Source organism: Macrobrachium nipponense, chromosome 3, assembly GCF_015104395.2.
Source record: "Macrobrachium nipponense isolate FS-2020 chromosome 3, ASM1510439v2, whole genome shotgun sequence".
Classification (NCBI taxonomy): domain Eukaryota; kingdom Metazoa; phylum Arthropoda; class Malacostraca; order Decapoda; family Palaemonidae; genus Macrobrachium; species Macrobrachium nipponense.
Window position 1 is genome coordinate 132941930 of NC_087202.1, and position 22162 is coordinate 132964091.

The following is a 22162-nucleotide window of genomic DNA, read 5'->3' on the forward strand; positions in this document are numbered from 1 at the left end:
TCAATGTTCCATGATGGAGGTCTCATTTGAGGAACCTTCGAGGTCTCGAAAGACTTTAAAAGGTCATGAATGTCCTTGTTGTCAGACAGGTCAAGCCTCTGTGCCTAAAAACCGCTGACAACATGCTTTTATATCCCTTGATGGTAGGGACCGCTAATTTCTGCACATTCCTGAGGAAGAGCAGAAAATCAGCTATTTGGTTCACAGAGGTCGAGGAAGAGGAAACTCCCTCCTTTTTACACCATGCCCTGAAGGAAGCCCACTTCGATTGGTAAACAGCTCTTGTGGAAGCACGTCTTGCATGTGAGATTGCTCTCGCAGCTGCTTTCGAAAAACCTCTCGCTCTGGCCAACTTTTCGATAGTCTGAACGCAGTCAGACCCAGAGCGGTAGAGGTTTTTGGTGAAACCTTTCGAAGTGGGGCTGTTTGAGTAGATCTTTCCTCCAGGGCAATGTCCTTGGAAAGTCTACAAGGAAAGACATGACCTCTGTGAACCATTCTCTCGCTGGCCACATCGGAGCGATCAGGGTTAACCTCGTCCCTTCTGAGGCCGCAAACTTCCTCATGACTTCCCCCAAAATCTTGAATGGTGGGAAGGCGTACAAGTCTAGACCCGTCCAATTCCAAAGCAAAGCGTCTACCGCGATTGCTTCTGGATCCAGGACCGGGGGAGCAGTAAAGAGGAAGTCTCTTGGTCCTTGACATCGCGAATAAGTCGACCACGTGGACGTCCCCACAACGTCCAAAGGTCTCGACAAACGTCTCGTTCAAGGTCCATTCCGTCGGTAGGACTTGTTTCCCGACGACTGAGAAGATCTGCCCTGACGTTTTGCAACTCCTGCAATGAATCTCGTCATGGATAGTCACTTTCTTCTCTTTGCCACAGCAGAATCTCTCTCGCTAGAAAACAACGTTCTGGAGTGTGTTCCTCCCTGATTTTTTAAATAAGCGAGTGCTGTGGTATTGTCCGAGTTTATCTGAACAATCTTGTTCTCCAAACTCCTTTCGAAGAACTGCAGGGACAGAAATACTGCTGCCAGTTCTTTGACATTTATATGCCAGGCTACCTGTTCCCCTCTCCAGGAGCCTGACACTTCCTTCCCTCCTAGTGTTGCTCCCCAGCCCGTGATGGAAGCGTCGGAGAACAACATAGGTCGGAGGATCAGAAACTTAGGGACACCGCCCCATCCTGAAGCTTCTGAGGGTCCAAACCACCATCTTAGATGGTTCTTGATCGGAAAGCGATATTCTCAATATGGCATTGAGATCGTCCTTGGCCTTCCCACTCGTCCGCAAGGAAAAATTGGAGAGGCCTGATGTGCAGTCTTCCCAAGGAAACAAACCTTTCTAGCGAGGAAATGGTCCCCAGCAGACTCATCCATTCCCTCGCCGAGCAAGTCTCTTTCCTTAGAAAGGCTGAGATCTTTTCTAAGCCTAGCCGCTGACGTTCCTGGGACGGAAACGCTCGAAAAGCCACTGAATCCATCTGAATCCCCAGATACACGATGGACTGTGTTGGGGTCAGATGCGACTTTTCGAGTTGACCAGAAGTCCCAGGGACTTCGCTAGGGCTAAAGTGAACTGCAAGTCCTTCAGACACTCTCTCGACGACGCTCTGATCAGCCAGTCGTCGAGGTACAGGGAAACTCTTATTCCCGAAGAGTGTAGCCACCTCGCTACGTTCTTCATTACTACAGTGAACACCATTGGAGCCGTGGTCAGTCCGAAACACATAGCTCTGAACTGCCACACTTTTTTGTCTAAGACAAACCTTAGATACTTTCTGAAAGAGGGTGATCGGGATGTGAAACGTACGCGTCCTGCAAGTCTAAGGACACATCCAGTCCCCCGGTCTCAAGGCTCCCAGAACAGAATGAGGCGTCTCCATCGTGAATTTGGTCTTTTCCACGAAAAGATTGAGCCTGCTTACATCTAGAACTGGACGCCACCATTCACGACTGCTTCGGTACTAGGAAGATCCTGTTGTAAAAACCTTGGGGACTCCCAGGTCCGCGACTTGTTCCACCGCTCTTTTGTCGATCATCTGCTGAAGAGATCGAATAATACTTTCTTCTTTTCTCCCTGATAGGATGGAGAAAGGTCTCTGGGAGTCGTAGAAAGAGGAGGAAGATCTAAAAAGGGGATCTGTACCCCTGCTCCACGATCTTGAGGGACCCAAGAGTCCGTGTCTCTCTCTCTCCACGCTCCCGCAAAAAACTTCAGTCTGGCTCCGACTGGTGTCTGAAGGACATGCTTCTCACTTGGAAGGCTTTGGCTTAAAGGAAGCTCTTCCTCGTGAAAACCCTCTCCCTCGAGGAGCTGCTCTCGAGGGGGGAGCCCCACGAAAGGGCTTAACTTTCTTCGGCGGTCGAACCGCAGCTGAAGAGGTTGAAGGTACGGCTGACCGTCTTGTAGACTGGGCCAAAAGGTCCTGAGTTGCCTTCTCTTGCAAACTGTTCGTCAGGTCCTTTACTAAAGTCTGGGGGAAGAGATGGTTCGAAAGAGGCGAACAAAACAGCAAATCCGCTTTCCGAGCTGGAGTTACCGAACGAGCTGTGAAGTTGCACAGCAAGCATCCTTTTTCAGTAAAGGCCGTTCCAAAATGAGATACGATCTCCTCCGAACCATCCCTGACGGCTTTGTCCATACATGCTAACACGCTGGACAGCTCCCCCAGACTGAGAGATTCTGGGCTTCTCGCTTGCAGATCCAGAACTCCCAAACACCAGTCAAGGAAGTTGAACACTTCCAGCGTCCTGAGCAGACCCTTCAAATGATGGTCAGTCTCCGTAGAGGTCCAGGTTTACTTTAGCAGAGGTAAAAGAGACCTCCTCTGCGAATCCACTAGGCTGGAGAAATCTCCTTGAGCCGAAGAAGGGATACGAACTCCTACTTCATCTTTGGTTCTATACCAAATGCCCCCTTTTCCGCTAAGTCTAGCTGGCGGCAAGGCGAAGGTCATCTTGCCTTGATCTCTCCTTCGTATCATCCAATCTTGGAGTTTCTTAAAGGCACGTTTCGTGGAGAGAGAAGTTTTCATCTCTACAAACTCCGGGGTTTTTCCAGTTTTAGATGAAGAAAACTGCGAAGGAGGAGACTTGGGAGCTGCGGGCTGAAACTTGTCTTCGAAAGAAGAACGCAAGAGCCGCACGAGGACTTTATAGTCCGAGATTGAAGGGGCCGCAGAAGGTTCCTCTTCAACCGAGTCAGCCGAACTACTCAGCTCTCCTTCTTCTCTAAACGGAAGAGGAGACCGTCTGTCCGAGAGGGCGTCCTAATGTCGGGTCCTGGCTTGATCAAAGGACCCCTATCCTTGCTAGAGGCAGCCTTATTTCGGTTGTCTTCTCTATGACGCTTACTACTTGATGAAGGTAGAGCGTCCTGACGAGGGACGAGCGTCCTTAGCGCCATCCGCGGCAGTCTCACTTGCCAGAGAAGCGTCCTTAACGTTTCTCAAACGAAAGGGAAGACCTTTTCGCTGGAATACGTGCCTGTGCGCGTAAACTAGCGTCTGGGGGTACGACTTCTTGGTCGAATCCCCAAAGCGTCTTGAAAAGAGCCCTGAACGTCCTGGCGAGCTTCCTGCCAAGCGTCCTGCCGAGCGTCCTGGTGAGCGTCCTGGTGAGCGTCCTGGTGAGCGTCCTGTCTAGCGTCCTGGCGAGCGTCCTGACGAACGTCCTGCCTAGCGTCCTGCCAAGCGTCCTGACGAGCGTCCTGACAAGCGTCCCGACAGCGTCCTGCCGAACGTCCTGCCGAACGTCCTGCCAAGCGTCCTGCCAAGCGTCCCGCCTAGCGTCCTGCCTAGCGTCCTGACGAGCGTCCTGTCGAACGTCGTGCAGAGCGTCCTCCTCAAAAGCGTCCTGACGTAACGTCCTTCTAGAGGACGAACGAGATCGGCGAATCGCCGAAGGAGAAGCGATCGGCGAACGAGACGAAGTAGGTGAGGGAGAAGGAGACTGCTTCGTCCTCTTGACAGGCAGTCTAAGGTCCTTCCTCCGCTTAGGCTCGACTGCTGCTGGGCGAGTCCTCTGAGCCATAAGCGTCGATAGCTGGTCCTGAAGGGACAAAAAGAATGTTTCTTCGTTGGGGAAGAACGAACAGAGGAAGCAGGACTGATCCTGCGAGAAGACGAGGGGCGAGGGGACGCCTCCTTCCTTCTCACAGGTACAGCTACCTGCTTCTCAGGTATACGCGCCTGTGCACGCAACCCAGCGTCCTCATCGGAGGAGATCTTACCCCTTTTCTGAGGCGGAAAAGCGTCATATGCATCCTCTGACGAAAGTGGCGAAAGAGGACGTGAAGCGTCCTCCGCACGAAACGTCCTTTTCAGAGGACGAGTGTCTCTCCGAGCGCTCCAACCTTTGCGCGGGGAGGACGCTTCGGAGGACGAAAAGCACTCTTTCAGGACGCGCGCTCGTGCGCGCTCCTTGGCAGCCTGGGACTTTGCTACAAGGTCTGCCGAAGGGACGCCAGATCGGTGGAAGCCCCCGTAACCCTCTTGCGGCTTTCGACATACCTACTCCCTGAGTCTTGGGAGTCTGATAGAGGTCTAGGCCTAGAGGCATTATGGGGCCGATCTGACGCCCCCTCCACAACACTAGGGGCACGATCACACACTTGCACCGAGCCAGTTTCTAAGGCTTTCTCTTTGGTCTCCAGAGTGCGAAGAGACTCCAAAATCAGAGAGAGAGCATTCGCTTCTCCCGACACAGAATCAGAGCCCGAAGGCAACACAGGTTTAGGGGTTGCAAACTCTACAGGTGTTAATGTAGGAGAGATGTTAGCCTTACCTTTGGTAGAACCACTCCTGGAGGAAGACCTCCTGATCCTATCGCGCTCCAATTTAAGGCGATAGGACTCATATACTCTCCAATCATCATCGGTCAATCTCTCACATTCATTGCACCGATTATCAATCAAACAATTATGCCCCCTACAACTCATACATACTGTGTGGGGGTCTACCGATGCTTTCGGTAGCCTCACCTTACAATCAGCCCTCTCACACACTCTGAAACTCACAGCACTTGATCCAGACATATCTTATATAGATAAGTCAATCCAAAATCAAAAAACGGTCCACTATCGCGCATGCCAATTCAACAATCCAATTCAATACCAAAAAACCAATCAGATACTTAAAAGCGAGTCAAATTCCAAAAAATCCTGAGCAGAGGTCTGTAAACAGTTGTTTACCGACCGGCGACAGAAAAAATATGAATAGAAAATGGGAATGGTTCCTGATATCCGCCTCCCACGGCGGGAATGGGTACTACCACCTGGCGCCCACTGCGTGTGACGCGAGTTTTGAAATTCTGTCGGACTTCAGAAAATACAGCTATATATATCTGTCAGGTAAGTGGCATGAACAAAATAGATATATATATATAGATTATATATATATATATATAGATATATATATATATATATATATATATATATATATATTATATATATAATATATATATATATATATATATATATATATATATATAGATATACATATATATATATAGATATATATATCAAGCTACAATGTCCTTTAATATCTAATTCGCTCTACCTCGGAATTAATATATTTTCATATATCTTTAACCGAAGGGGAATTTTTTCTCGATAATAGATTTGCCTGGACCAGGGCGCGAACCTATGGATCCTTTCAAACCCAGGAACGTCAGTGAAGCTTTACCTACTACACCACTGCGAGAGGCTAAAAGTTCATGTCGCCTCTCACCCTCATATACCTTTCGCGCGCAGGTAATTAGTGGTTTGGAGACAACATCACCCACCTCGACTCCGGTAGTGTTTGTAGTGCTTTTGACAGCACGTAGCCAATCTATAAGTCATATCACATTTCCGTGATTCATATACATATATCGAGCTACAATGTCCTTTAATATCTAATTCGCTCTACCTCGGAATTAATATATTTTCATATATGCTTAACCGGAGTCGAGGTGGGTTGATGTTGTCTCCAAACCACTAATTACCTGCGCGCGAAAGGTATATGAGGTGAGAGGCGACATGAACTTTTAGCTCTCGCGGTGGTGTAGTAGGTAAGCCTTCACTGACGTTCCTGGGTTTGAAAGGATCCATAGGTTCGCGCCCTGGTCCAGGCAAATCTATTATCGAGAAAAAAATTCCCCTTCGTTTTAAGCATATATGAAAATATATTAATTCCGAGTAGAGCAAATTAGATATTAAAGGACATTGTAGCTCGATATATGTATATGAATCATGGAAATGTGATATGACTTATATAGATATATTATAGATATATATAGATCATATATATATAGATATATATATATATATATATATATAATATGTATATATATATATATATATATATAATATCTATATATATAGATATATATATATCTATATTATATCCATATATATATTAATATATATATTTATATATATATGTATATACTTTTAGTGGGCATAGTTTTTCTCTAATACAATTTTCGTTAAAAGCAATTGCTTTAGTGGCATCAATAAGTTTCTTGCAGGTATCTTCATACCGACGAAGTTTTTTCCGATTCTCGTTCGTCAATTTCTGGTGAAATATACGCAGACTTCCTTCTTCCATTTATTGAATTTTGTCACGACAGCTGTTTTCGCCTTATGGCATTATCAAGCGACTACTGACTTACAATCTGACCTTTCGGCCTATTATCTCATCGTGTGGGAGGTATGACCTCGAGGTATGGGTACTGGTTAGTCTAGGGGATTAACAGCTTAAGGGCGTTGTTTTAGTTACAAAGAATATAAGGACATATGTACTGCGACAATAAGAGTGAAACGTCTTTACAAACAGTGGTTTAAATAAATATTCAAAATACAATGCCATGTGCTAGAGTTTCCTTAAATGTATGTTTAAAATTTAATATGTTACATGTTGGTTTTAGATAAAAATTACAAAATTACATACAGGAATGAAAATGAATATAGAAATCTAAATACGGGAGTACAAATATATGATAATATTTTATAGCATGCATAAAGGTACAAGAGATAATTTCTGTTTATACATAAATGTGCATGATTTAAATTTGAGTGTGTGTGTGTGTGTGTGTGTGTGTGTGTGTGTGTGTGTCCAAAATGGTCTACGTTGGTTAACGGTTGCTGATTCGTGTAACATCCTTACTCAGGTCGCTGAGACCCGCCCAACACGAATCAGCAACCGTTAACCAACGTAGACCATTTTGGACACACACACAACACACACACACACACACACACACACACACACACACACTCAAATTTAAATCATGCACATTTATGTATAAACAGAAATTATCTCTTGTACCTTTATGCATGCTATAAAATATATACATATATTTGTACTCCCGTATTTAGATTTCTATATTCATTTTCATTCCTGTATGTAATTTTGTAATTTTTTATCTAAAACCAACATGTAACATATAAATTTTAAACATACATTTAAGGAAACTCTAGCACATGGCATTGTATTTTGAATATTTATTTAACCACTGTTTAAACTTTCACTCTTATTGTCGCAGTACTATGTCCTTATATTCTTTGTAACTAAAACAACGCCCTTAAGCTGTTAATCCCTAGACTAACCAGTACCCATACCTCGAGGTCATACCTCCCACACGATGAGATAAATAGGCCGAAAGGTCAGATTGTAAGTCAGTAGTCGCTTGATAATGCCATAAGGCGAAACAGCTGTCGTGACAAAATTCAATAAATGGAAGAAGGAAGTCTGCGTATATTTCACCAGAAATTGACGAACGAGAATCGGAAAAAACTTCGTCGGTATGAAGATACCTGCAAGAAACTTATTGATGCCACTAAAGCAATTGCTTTTAACGAATTATATATATAATATATATATACAGGCGGTCCCCGGGTTACGACGGTTCCGGCTTACGACGTTCCGAGGTTACGACGCTTTTTCTTAAATATTCAATGGAAATTCCGTCCTGGGTTACGACGCTTGTTCCGAGGTTACGACGCTGACGCTTCCGACGCTCCGAGTTAACGACGCTTTTAAAAAACACATGCTATGATAAAAAATCCTTTATAGTTTAGCAGAGTACATAATAAAAATATGTTTTTGGTTACATTACAACAAAAATTTTGAGGTTATGATGATTTTTGACACTTTTTTTTTTTCGTATTTTTTGAATTTTTTTTAGTGACGCCGCATATGCGGAACTAGTTTTGCGGGCGAATGAATACACTGGCTTGGGATGCGCAGTTTAAAACAGTCCAAAAGCGCAAATATAATGAAAAATCATTGCTTGTTTCCAGTACATAATTAAAAAAACTAAGTTTCTGGTTAGATTACAACACAAATTCCAAGGTTACGACGTTTTGTTATGCTTTTTAACGATACCTCATATGCAGAACTAGTTTTTGAGCGGAGGTGCATAAATTAATTAACGCTATTAAACTGTATGGTAAATTGACCGAACAACGACCTCGGACGGTCGAGGACGCCAAGCGTAACAATACGAAAGGACGCCACTTCAATCGCGTGTCTGCCTGAAGTTCCAGGTCGGTTGTGTGCTAAGACGTTGCTGAAAATTCCTTGCCATTTTTCGCAAATTTACAATAGCTCCTAAACGCCAAAGTACTTCCTCCGATGATAGTTCATCCAAGAAGAGGAAGGTCATCACGATGGAGGGGTCAAATATGACGTGATAAAGCATTCGGAGAAGGAGAAACTAACACCGAAATAGGCCGTTCTTTAGGCTTGAGCAGGACCACGGTGGTAACCATTGTGAAGGACAACGGAACGTATTCTGAAGCATGTTAAGGATGCTGCACCGATGAACGTCAACGGTGATAAACGAGAAGCAACGTAGCCAGAGCATTGTTGAAATGGAGAAATTGCTCATGATCTGGCTGGAGGACCAGAACCAGCGACGTGTTCCGGTGAGCTTAAGTGTGATCCAGGAGAAGGCTAGAGCGCTGCATGAGGCAGTAGTGAAAAAGTTTGGCGAAGGCAGTGCTGGTGGTGAATTTTCCGCGAGTAGAGGTTGGTTTAACCGTTTTAAGGCTCGTGCAAATTTGCATAATGTGAAGCTGCAAGGTGAAGCTGCTAGTGCTGATAGCGAAGCAGCAGAAAGTTTTCCAGGTGGTTTGGCTGAGATAATTAAGGATGGTGGTTACACGGGATGAGACTGGATTATTTTGGAAAAGAATGCCAAATCGAACGTACCTTTCCAAGGAGGAGAAGTCAACACCTGGCCATCAAAGCTGGAAAGGAGCGACTGACTTTGCTGTTTGGGGCCAATGCAAGTGGTGATTTGAAACTGAAGCCCTTGCTGGTGTATTTGGCCGAGAATCCCAGGGCTTTCAAGGGCATTTTCAAGAGTCAACTCCCTGTGATTTGGAAATCAAACAAGAAGGCTTGGGTTACCTTAATGGTCTTCGAAGATTGGTTCATGACCATTTCGTGCCAGCAGTGGAGCGGGTATTTGACTTCGAAGGGTCTGCCTTTTAAGGCCCTCTTAGTCCTGGACAATGCCCCTGGTCACCCTTCAAATTTGAGCGACATGCATCCTAATGTGAAGGTGGTGTACCTCCCACCCAATACCACATCGCTGATACAGCCAATGGACCAGGGAGTAATAGCTAATTTCAAGGCTTACTACCTTAGAAGGACCATACGTTTTTGCTTTGAGGGCCATAGAAGCTAACAAGGAGTTGACACTGAAGCAATTCTGGAAGGGCTACAACATTGCTGATGCAGTGAAAAATATTGCAAGTGCTTGGGACGAGGTGAAGACGACCACTTTAAATGGGGCCTGGAAGAAACTGTGTCCACAGTTTGTGCACAGTTTTGAAGGCTTTGACCAGGCAGAAGACGTCGAGACTGTGACGAGGAAGATCGTAGGGCTAAGCAAGAGGCTGAACTAGATCTTGAACCTGATGATGTTAACAGAGCTGCTGGCTTCCCATGGAGAGGAATTGTCTGCAGAGGACTTACTTGAACTTGAAACACAAATGATTGAGGAAGAGGAGGCGGCACCAGAGCCAAAACCCAGGTCATTAACTGTGAAAGGCTGTCAGAGGGTTTTACTCATCTGGAGAGAGCCTTGGCTTCTTTTGAGGCAGAAGACCCTAACGTTTCTAGGTTGACAAAATCAAGAGAGGAATCATGGATTTGGTGACTTTCTACAAGGAGACCCTGAAGGAGAAGCAGACGAAGAGAAGTGTGCAGTCCAGGCTTGACACTTTCTTTCACAAGTCTCCAGTACCACCACCTCCCACTCCTAGTCCTGGTAAGGAATTCTGAACTGTTTTACTAATTTATGTGTTTACATAGTGTACATATTAAAATGTGTTAATTTTTTAATGTAACAACTAAATGTAAGAGTAAATTGTAACTTCATTATTTTCATCATTTGTAATTTTATTGCAGAAGTGGTGACAGTTCCAGATCCCCCCTGTACTACCTGTGACAGTTCCAGATCTCCCTGTACTACCTGTGACAGTTCCAGATCTCCCTGTACTACCTGTGACAGTTCCAGATCCCCCTGTACCTGGACCCTCTGTATCAGCCCGCCCACCTGTACGTGTACAATCAGGTAAGCAATTTCATTTTTCTCATTTTCATGTTGGAAATTGTTTACACCCTACATACATACGTACACTAACTTACATAGTGGTACAATGTGTTTTGATGTTGCATAACCTTATTATTATTTTTTTTTTTCATTTCAGACCCCTTTGATAGTGACAGTGACCCAGATGACCCTGAGCCTTTCCATGGTTTTGATGCCTCGCCCTATACATCAGGTAAGGAATCCTTAACAAATTTGTATAAAATGTTTTATAAATTGCTAATAGAAATTTTTTATTAAAAGTGTACATATGCTACAATTACATCCACCTTATAATATATTTATGTACCCTATCATTCTTTCCAGATCTAGATGTTCCCTCATCAGTTGATACGAGTATCACCTCTCCAGAGCCCAAATCAGTTGATACGAGTAGTATCACCTCTCCCATTCCCTTCAGGTAAAAGAATTCTTCATTTTTTATATTGAACATACGTATTACACACTACATATGTCAAACAGTAATAACATGTGCAGTAGTTACAGTAGTAGTAACTATCATTTTATATATTTTTTATCATTCCAGACTCCCAAGCACCTGCCCATCCCACTCCATAGCCCAGCCACCCACTCTCATGTACCATATGGCCATCCCAGTAAGCAAGCCAACCACTAGAATTTGGTAAGGACATTTTTTTTTATTATTTTTATTAATGTTACTTTTTTATTATTACATATGTAATAACCATGTTATGTATGTAACATACATACTATATAATCATATGTACTATTACATTATCATTCCAGACTGGCATGCACCTGTGACTTACATAAACCAGACCTCTACATAGCCTACATGTCTTCATTTTGCTGAAGGTAAGGAATTCTCAGTTGTGTTTAATGTTTGCATACGTACAATAAATTTTGTACACCTAAGTGGTTACATACTGTCCTTTAATATTAATTCTTCATTCCAGACTGCCCATCATCCTAGCCTGTTATCTGTGATAAAGCACACTGAAGTTAGGTTTGGAATGCATCCTTATCATGAATGCTCTACACCTCCACCTCCATCTCCCACACCTAGGTAACAGCTTTGAGACTCACTAAAAGTTGGTAAGTTATGTAAGGAATTTCTAAATTAAGTTTTATACTACATGTTATATGTGATATTAAACCACTGTATGGTGCATATTACTGTATGTAACTTACTCTGCATAGAGGACTTACTGACAAAATTATTTTTTGTACATTCCAGAGTCCCCTGAATGATGTAGGCTATGGGCCACATAAGACTTTGTCCATCCAGGGTTACATTGAACGACAACTTTAAACTAAAAGTAAGGAATTAATTAACATACATTAACTCTTTTAGTACTCTTGATATATCTACAGTAATTAACATATTGCATTCACAACTTTCTGTAGTGTATATTTTGTACACTAATTTTGTTACTTTTTCCTTCCAGAACCAACATTTTTCACACAACTCCAGGTTGTTACTAACAAATTACTACTACAAGTGTCATCAAGGGATAACTACAAGTAGAAGCACCATTTTTGGATGAAAAAAAACCCTTCAGGAAAGTATACGTATCACATGTAACATGTAGTGTAACAAAGTATGAACAGTAAGTTTTTACATACAGTAGTATTACATACGTACATAACTTTTTTTTTACAGGAATTTCCAACCAAGTTTGATTATGTACATACATGTTATAAACCACTGTACGTATGGTTACTGTATGTAACTTACTAAACATACATAACATGACTTAACTTTGATACTTTTTTGGTACATTCCAGAAAACCAGGACCCCCTCCATGATGCAGGCTATGGGCCACATAAAACTTTGTCCAGGGTTACTACATAACATAAAGGTAAGGAATTATACATAGATAAGTAAAACATACATTAAGTAGTTTTATACGTACATACTAAAAAAAAGTGACCAAGATCTCTCACATGGGATAAGTGATCAAGGTCCCTCATGGAATTACGTACATACTGTACACTCCCTGCTGAACAGGGGGTGTAGACCAATCATTTATACTATGCATACCAGTTGATATTAAACCACTGTATGGTGCATATTACTGTATGTAACTTACTATGCATAGAGTACTTACTGACAAAATTATTTTTTGTACATTCCAGAACCCCCTGAATGATGTAGGCTATGGGGCCACATAAGACTTTGTGCATCCAGGGTTACATAGCACGACAACTTTAAACTAAAGGTAAGGAATTAATTAACATACATTAACTAAGTTTTATACATGTTATATATGTGATATTAAACCACTGTATGGTGCATATTACTGTATGTAACTTACTATGCATAGAGTACTTACTGACATACTAATTATTTTTTGTACATTCCAGAACCCCCTGAATGATGTAGGCTATGGGGTCCACATAAGACTTTGTGCATCCAGGGTTACATAGCATGACAACTTTAAACTAAAAGTAAGGAATTAATTCACATACATTAACTTTTTTACTCTTGATATAACTCAAAGTAAGGAATTATAAACTAAAAGTAAGGAATTAATTAACATACATTAACTCTTTTACTCTTGATATCTATAATTTACATATTGCATTCAGGACTTTGTGTAGTATTTTGTACTAATTGTGTTATACTTTTACCTTCCAGAGCTACCAGACTGGGATTTTAGTGTACTCCAGGATCTACCAAAGGATTACTACATACATACTACGTAGTGTACAGTGCATAATATAGTGTTTAGTATAATCTAACCTAAGGATTAAGTGTAGTACATTGTGCTTTATAGTGTCACAAGAGTTTAATAAAGAATTATACCTTCAAGAACCATCCTTTGCCATTGAAATAACCACACTACAAATCATGCAATATACTTGCATGTCACACAGGTAAGGTCTCTCTAACTTTTTCTTAGTTTAAGGCATATTTCCAAGTGTCGTTCCGGCTTACGACGATTTTCGGCTTACGACGCGCCTCAAGAACGGAACCCCCGTCGTAACCCGCCCGGACTGCCTGTATATATAGATAGAGAGATAGATAGATAGATAGATAGATATATAGATATATATATATATATATATATATATATATATATATATATATATATATATATACAGTAGTCCTCGGGTTACGCTGGTCTCGACTTACGATGTTTCGTGGTTACGAACGCGCCCCCATAAAAATATAAAAAATAATATTTTGCGTCGTTCCGTCTTACGCGGTTTAGCGTCGTAAGCACGTAAACAAACGCGAACTAGTTCCAGGCGCACGGCGGAAGAATACGCTTTGTGGGGGAGAGGACGGCGTCGCTTCGCTACGCTCAGTCCTCGCCCATACGCCATTTTGGTTGTTTACACTGCCTCTCTCTCCCTCGTGTTGTATCGTTTTTGTAACTTTTTGCCGTTCGACCGTTGCTACCATTATCAAGATAAAGAGCGCATCGTTGAACATGTGAAAGGATCTGCTCCTATGAAAGCGACAGTGATAACTAAGCAGCGTAGTGGTCTAATAATTGAAATGGAAAGGTTATTGGTGCTTTGGTTGGAAGACCAAAATCACGGCGTATCCCAGTCAGCCTTATGGTGATTCAGGAGAAGGCGAAAAGATTGTTTGAAGCGTTGAAAAAAGAAAAGGGGGAGGGAAGTGAAAGTGAAGAGTTTGTGGCTAGTAGGGGTTGGTTTATGCGATTTAAGGCTCGGGCCAATTACCATAACCTTAAATTGCAAGGTGAAGCTGCTAGTGGGGATGAGAAAGCAGCGAGTGAATTTCCTAAAGCGTTGTCTGAGATAATTAAGGAGGGGGGTTATTCTGCTCAGCAAGTGTTTAACGTAGACGAGACAGGTTTGTTTTGGAAGCGTATGCCTAACCGCACTTACATCGCCAAGGAGGAGAAGTCACGACCCGGTCATAAAGCCAGCAAGGAGAGGCTAACTTTACTTCTTGGGGGTAATGCTGCTGGCGACTTCAAACTGAAGCCCTTGTTGGTGTATCAGGCTGAAAATCCAAGGGCACTCAAGGGCATTTGGAAGGGTCAACTACCAGTAATTTGGAAGTCCAACAAGAAGGCATGGGTGACACTTGCAGTGTTTGAGGACTGTTCGTAAACCATTTTGTTCCAAGTGTGGAGCGGTATTGCGCCTCCAAGGGTATCCCCTTTAAGGTGTTGCTAGTGCTGGACAATGCCCCTGGACACCCTGCCCAGCTGGGAGACTTCAACCCTAATGTCAAGGTGGTTTACCTTCCACCTAATACCACGGCCCTTTTACAGCCTATGGACCAAGGAGTGATTGCTTCGTTCAAGGCCTACTACCTACGAAGGACAATTGCTATGGCTTTACAGGCAACTGAAACCAAGAAGGACTTGACTCTGAAGGACTTTTGGAAATCCTACAACATCCTTGATGCTGTAAAGAACATTGCTAATTCCTGGGAGGAGGTTAAGCAAACAAACATGAATGGTGTCTGGAAGAAAATTTGTCCTCAATTTGTGAATGATTTCCATGGGTTTGAGGACACAGTTCAGCTAGTTGTCAAGAACGTTGTTGCCCTGAGTAAGGAAATCAATTTGGAGATGGAGGTTGATGATGTTACAGAGCTGCTGGAGTCTCATGGCGAGGAGTTATCTGCTGAGGACCTGATACAACTGGAGAAGCAGATAATAGAGGAAGAAGAAGAAGCACCCACCCCAGAGCCTAAGGCTTTCACAAGGCAGGACTTGATAAGAGGTTTTGCAGAGTTGCAGCAAGCTTTGTCAACTTTTGAGGCTCAGGATCCCAACTTGGACAGGTTCACTAGGGTTTCCAGAGGCGTCATGGATTTATGCAGTGTTACAAGGAGATCTTTGGATGAAAAGAGGTCGCTCTCTGTTCAGACTAACCTGGAGCAGTATTTTAAGAAGGTAGAGAGCCTGCAGGAGATCCTGTACCCTCTACCTCAGCTGCCTCTGCTAATCCAGCACCTTCTGAATGTTCTGCTAACCCAGACTCACCTGCCCCAGTATCTCCAGCACCTTCTGTAGGTTCTGCCTCACCTAAAGACTCACCTGCCCCAACATCTCCACTAGTATGTTCTGCCTCACCTCAAGAATCACCTGCCTCAGCATCTCCAGTACTATATGTTCTGCCTCACCTCAAGAATCATCTGCCTCAGCATCTCCAGCAACTTCTGGAGGTTCTTTTTCTCTTCACTAACCTCCCCCAGTCTCTCCAGCACCGCAGCTTCCTCTCCAGTGTGCAAGCCAATCAAACTAATAAAGGTAAGGAATTGTTCTCTCGTTGTTATTGATAGGTATTTACATTAAATCATGTGGTATTTTTCAATGTTCCGACTTACGCTGAAATTCGTGTTACGATGCATCGTAAGAACGGATCAACGTCGTAACTCGAGGACCCCCTGTATATATATATACAGGCAGTCCCCGGGTTATGGCGGTCTCGGCTTACGTCGTTCCGAGGTTACGACGCTTTTCAATTATATTCATCAGAAATTATTTCCAGGGTTACAACGCCTACAAACACTGATCTGGCAGATGAAATATGACACCAAAAATGCAAAATAATCAATATTTAAAGTTTTTTTATGAAAAATGCAATAAGAATGCAGTTTACATAGTTTTGAATGCACCTAAAGCATTAAAAGTAAGGTTTTCTTAGGATTTTTGACAATGTTCCGGCTTACGACGCGTCTCAAGAACGGAACCCCCGTCGTAACCCGGGGACTGCCTGCATATATTTTTTCATACCAAGTTTCTAGCATTTCAAAATGAGAGAGTATACATATGTTTAGTTTTACAGTGTCTTTACTTAGCATTTCTAATCTGGAAATTAATTTTTTTTCTTTTCTGTGAATTTGTTTTTGTACGTACACAAGTGAAAATAAGATACCATTTTTTTTTTTTCAGTATGAGAATATACTTCTGGACACATTACTTTTTCATTTATTTCTACTAATGTTCATAAGTCAAACAACATGCAAACTAATGTTTTTGGTTGATTATGCCAAAGAAAAATGTGGGGATTCTTCTGAAAATCTCTAGCAACATAGGGACATTTCACATTCTGCATAGGGATAAACTGGCTCTAGATGACTTGGCAGCACTGTCAGGGAGACCCATACACAGGTATACCCGACACAGCCTTGTTCCATGAGCAGCGCCCATGGAACCAGACAGGAGAGCGAACCTGGATTCGAACTCCTGGGGCTCCCGAGACACTATATTTTGTGGATAGCATCCAGACTCCCACTCTGGAAGGAGCAGGTGAGTCGAAGAGACAGCCAATTACTTCCTCTCCATGGTAATGATGCAGACCCTTAGAAGTCTTGAAGCGAAACTTCATAAGGGGTGGAAAATACCTTCCTCTTCTTAGGACATGGAGCCCTTTGATGAGGGAGGGTAGGAGGCGGCAGATGATAAAGACGATAGACGAAAACCTCGTGAAAGCTCGCCTGAACATGAAAAGGGAGGGTGCTATGTCATGGCAAGGAACTGCATCGATCAAGAGCAGAGTTCATTCGTTAGAGCTGAGCACTCAGATCGGCAGAGCTGCCTGGTCAAGCCGAGCCGAGCGAGCGAGCTGAGCAGATTACCACTACATAATTATGAGTGGTAATCAGTAACGAAGAACTATCACTTCCTCCCAATTAACTGTTCTTCTTCCAGGCCAAAGCTCTGAGAAAAATAAGAGGGATTCGGTGTCTACTGTCCTACGTGTTCGGACCCTAAGGTTCAATACACACGGACAGTATTTGACCATTTACCCAGAAAGTGTTGCATGCAGTTCCAAGCTCTACATGACTCCACAACAGACTGAGAAGCAAACTCATCTGGACTGGTAAAGATTCGTCTCACCATCCAAGCACATGTAATAGCAAGCGCTCGGCGAGCATTAGAATTCATAGAATTCCCAAGCTCAGCGAGAAAAACCTGACTCTTGTATGACAATAATCGAGCGAGCCTTGTCTCGCCCTGGTACTCGGCAATATGATGAAGATGAGCACTCAGCAAGAGCCAACGAACCCAAGGGATCCAGGCGCTCAGCGAGATTCCTTATTATTGTATTAATAATTGGGAATGCCTGTTGCCAGAGTGTTTGGAAATCTCAGAAAAGCAAATCACTCTGCGAATGCTAGAAATTCCAAGGAATTTAATGGTTTAACGAGACTCCTGATTTTTGTAATAATTACCGGAAATGTCTGTCATGCCTGATAGTTTGGAAATTACAGAAAAACCATAACACTCTGAGATTTCCAGAAATTCGAGCATCCAGCGAGATTCCTAGGTATCGTAGTAACAATTATCAGGAATTCTCGTCTCGCCCAAGTGTTTGCAGATCACAGAAGACCAAAACACTCGGAGAGTGTTAGAAATTCCAAAGAATTTTACGCACTCGGCAAAACCCACAAATTTCATCAAACAATCATCGGGGTAGGGCCCCCCTCCTTGACTGCCGTAGAAATCGAGGAGGAAAGGGGATAAAACCAGTCCTAAATAAAAGCATTTAAGACTGGAATGAAAGTACAATTCAATAGAATATACAATCGAGGATCCCTAAACGCAAGAACCCATAGGGTAATGTGAATTGAAATCCGTCCAAAGGACAGAAAATGCCATGGAGACATAGTCTCCAGTTTTAACATATAATATCCTTCTTCAACGAAGTGGACGTACGTCCGGTAGGACCATAAGGTCCTTCCAGGAACGTAGTCCTCTAACACTGAATCCTATGAAGAGCACTCTGCAGGATCCCTCCTATTCACCTTGCCCCTCCCGGCATAGCTATATAGGAAGTAGAATGAACAGGTGAGGAAAACTGGATGCTCTCACTCACCTTGGTAGCGGAACTAGCAGGAGAACCGAGTCATGGGCCACAATGCGAGTCTAGGAAAGCATTATCGTCTGGAGAAAATGCTTTCCCGTTTAGGGTTACAAAACTCTCGCACAGCAGGCGAAACGTTTGCCGCCACCGAGACTGGTCAGTCACGCGAACATGACCGTCATCTGGGTGGAGCTGAGCATGCACCTGACCGGATAGAGGCGGTATCGTCCAAGTCCTCGAGGCAGAAATCTCTCAAGAGGACTGAATGGGGTAGCCCCTACAAGTCTCTGCGTGCAATGTCCCACGGGACCGTCACGTCAACCCTGGGAATCACCGCGAGAGCGATCACTGGCAAGGCGTTTGTCACCTGAGTGACTCGTTCCTTTCTTCCACTCTGTGCCCAAGTTGTGACTGTGAGCAGACTCAGCGTCACTGACTCTGGATGCACGCGAATCCAAATATTTATGTGCACTCGGGGAACTCGCAAATGAGCACCCGACACAGAACTAGTCTTAGGGGCAGAACCTCTAGAACTAGCAGCAGAAGTGCTAACCGAAGTTTGTGTTTCAATGGCTCCTGACACGCTAGGCATTAGGAACAGCGTGCCGGCTCCCGTTCATGAAGGAACAGGAGAGTCAGCGGAAGACCCAGCTGCCTCCTCAGTTTGAGGAGGCAGACCCTTAGAAGTCCCATGACGAGACTTCCTAGGGCGGGACACTACCTTCTCCTTCTTCGGCAGGGAGCCTTAGAAGTTGAAGGGGTGGAGGCTGATGAAAAATATGATTCCAAAGAGGGAGATGACCAACACAAAGAAGTTTTCAACCATCTACTACTGTAATCACTATCACAATTGTTAGCTTATAAAAAAAAAAAAAAAAAAAAAAAAAAAAAAACAAACTAAGAATAATAAGGATACTCCTCTTGCATCCAAAGGCACCGCCTTCCAAAATGATAGATCCCCCAAATACCAGCACCACACGTCCCCTCTTCTATCTTCGTCCAATAGCTAACGAAAGGACGAAGGAGAAGATGAACTACCAGAAGAAACAATGGACAAACCTATGAAGTTCCCCTTGTGGTAATTTCTAAAGCGTAAGCATAAACTTTGGAAGAATACATATCTCGTCCTAACATTAAAAGGGCGAAAATATGTACTAATAAAGTTGGCACACCTTTGCTGCCGACCCTTTACACAAAGCAGAAAGGGGGTTATCAAGGCTATCATAAAAAGTGGGTTTGCATATAAATTATTAAAGTCAATTATTAATATCAAACAGTAGTATATATACATATAGTTATTCAAAATAAAAAATCAAAGATCCCACTAGGAAAATGATTAATGGCTAGTCAGCAAGTGCTCACAAGCATACGCCTTTTTCAGAAGACGGCCGCAAGCAAAGTGATGTGTTTACATCAGGGCAGGCGGGCCTACCCGCCTACCAGACGGTAGTTACTGCCTAACCACCTCGTTCAAGAATTTAACGGCAGTAATTCCAGCCTACGCCGAAGGTAATTCCTTATGTAAAGGACAGAGGGTTTGTATATCGTGTAAGAAAAAATTTACATCAGGGTGGGACGGGACTCCCACCAACCAGATGGTAGTTAACTGTCCAACCACCTTGTTTGAAAGTTTAGAGGCCATTTCCAGCTTTGCTACAAGTCATTTTCCTGTAGGCATTTCTGAGGAATCATAACCTAAGCAGTTAACCTGAACCTAACATGACTTCGATACCTTGCCCTAACCTGGTTGGGAAGGGAATTCAGCCCCTGGACCCCTTTCAGTAGATCATGACCCCACACTCAGTATACTGGTTCTGTCTCCAAAACAACTAACTCTCGTAGGTTCGACAAACTTCAGCAAAACTACCGGGAAACTCCGCACGGATTAGGAATTAAGGTAGCTTGGATACTGATTTTTTCTAGTATACTTTTAGTGTTGCTGATGAAGGAAGTGGTGTTGCTTATTGTCAGTCAATTATTATTAACCTCACATTTTTATCAAGGACCCTTTGAAAGGGGAGGGGGGGTTGGGTGGGGTAAAATAGGGAGAGAGAACGGAAATCTTGTTGTTACGATGGCCACCCTGGAATGGTTCCATGTACTATACCCAAAGCATAAGGGAGCCATGTGTTCAAGAGGGGATTGGCTAAGGAAACCTATTGCAATGGGAACTACCTACCAGGTTATACCTATTACTACTAACCTAACCTAGTAGGCCGTGTTACTTGGCCTGGAGGCATCAACCCCACTGAACCCCCTACCTAGTAAAGGAATCTCCACTTTTTGGCAAAATCTTCCCTATAGGCTACCTAACTAAGCATGCACAACAGCATTCCGGGATGGCCAGCGTACAATAGCGTAAACAACTGAGCAGCGACATGGTGGCCACCTCTCATGGAATGCAGCCACTTTCCAAAACGGGCTTGAATTAGTACCTCATTATTTCATAATTTAGCTAGGAGAAAACACTACTTCGAGAAGGCGTAGCTGTCTCTACGTGCTGTCCGGATGGGCCACAACTCTTGACTGATGCTCATGGCAGTGAATTCAAGTGCTTTTTAGGGAAGGTGGCCGCATCCCGGGATTGGTGGCCGACAGGTAGCCTATGTCACCGCTCAGTCGTTTATCCTAACATATCGGTTTGAGGTCACTAGGTAGCCTAGTAGGTAGGTACTAGGTAATAGGTAGTAGCCGATGCGGAGCAACTCCATAGGCAGGTAGTAGGCTACCTACTTAGTTCTACCCTAACTTCACCTGGGGTTACCAGGCTACATCGGGGAACGAAACGAGTCGAGACCCAGCCTGATACCTACATAGGCAGAAACCTACTGCCTAGCCTAGATACCTAGACAGGAGTCCTAGGTAGCCTACCATCTTGTCTCCGTTGAGAAATGCCTGGGTACAAATCATACTTAAAAGTAATGCAACCTTGACAACTGGTTACTGCCTAGATACGAGGTTTAGCTACTGAGGTCAATGGGTAGGTATAGGGTAGTATAGCTAGTAACTTAGCCTACTAGTTAGTTAGCCTAGCTAATGGTTCGACCAATTCAGGGTAGTAGCCAATGTGTAGTTCATCAGCCGGGGTAGTAGTGCTACTTTATGCAGAGTCCTAGGGGCAGATTTCCCACAGGGATGATGAGATTTAGTGGAAGAAAGTGGCATTCATCGGGGAGCTTTCACAGCCCGCCCATAAATGAGAAGCATTTGTAAATAGTTACGGGATAACCAAAACAAACATGGCTACCCTGCGCAATCATTTAGCCCGTATAATACAACGTATTCTTCATCCACTGTCACAGTACATACCACCGCAAATGACACACAGGTACACATACGTACATAATTCTCCATTTTCCAAAAGGCGAAGACTGCGCCAGTCGATACAGATAAAACACAAGCGTTTACAAGACTACGTACATTTCGTGGACAATACTACTACTACTACTACTTCCAGTGCCTTCCTTCCGTTCTTTTTCTGCACATGAAATCTTTAACTGGGTTTAAATCTGCATCATCTGTCATCATAATTGAATACCAATACATTAATATGCACGGAATAAAATAAATCAAGATTATGAAATATCATCCTCTATTCCTAATTGTGTGAACTTTGTATACAAACACATATACTAAATATATATATATATATATATATATATATATATATATATATATATATATATATATATATATATATAGCCATAAAGAATTTGAGGAAGACATCTCAGGCATTATCATAGTTTATTCCTGACGTTTCAAGGCCTGGCCTCATAAAAAAAGC

The 22162-nt window shown here is 43.2% G+C and overlaps 1 protein-coding gene and 1 long non-coding RNA gene across 4 annotated transcripts in view; one reads left to right on the forward strand and one right to left on the reverse strand.

Annotated features, from left to right (window-relative positions):
* The window catches only part of LOC135222063 (zinc finger protein 148-like), a 104042-nt gene extending 82177 nt beyond the window's left edge, over nucleotides 1–21865 (reverse strand). Inside the window, exon 1 of one of the 3 annotated variants that reach the window (XM_064260212.1) lies at nucleotides 21721–21865. The gene's annotated coding sequence lies outside the window, so the exon portion shown is untranslated. The remainder of the gene's footprint in view (nucleotides 1–21720) is intronic. The other 2 variants (XM_064260214.1, XM_064260213.1) reach the window with 2 other exon arrangements.
* LOC135222292 (uncharacterized) lies at nucleotides 10335–11004 on the forward strand. The gene is made up of 3 exons (XR_010316267.1): nucleotides 10335–10574; nucleotides 10711–10785; nucleotides 10917–11004. It is a non-coding gene; the product is annotated as an uncharacterized LOC135222292 (long non-coding RNA).
* Nucleotides 21866–22162: the final 297 nt, after the last annotated feature.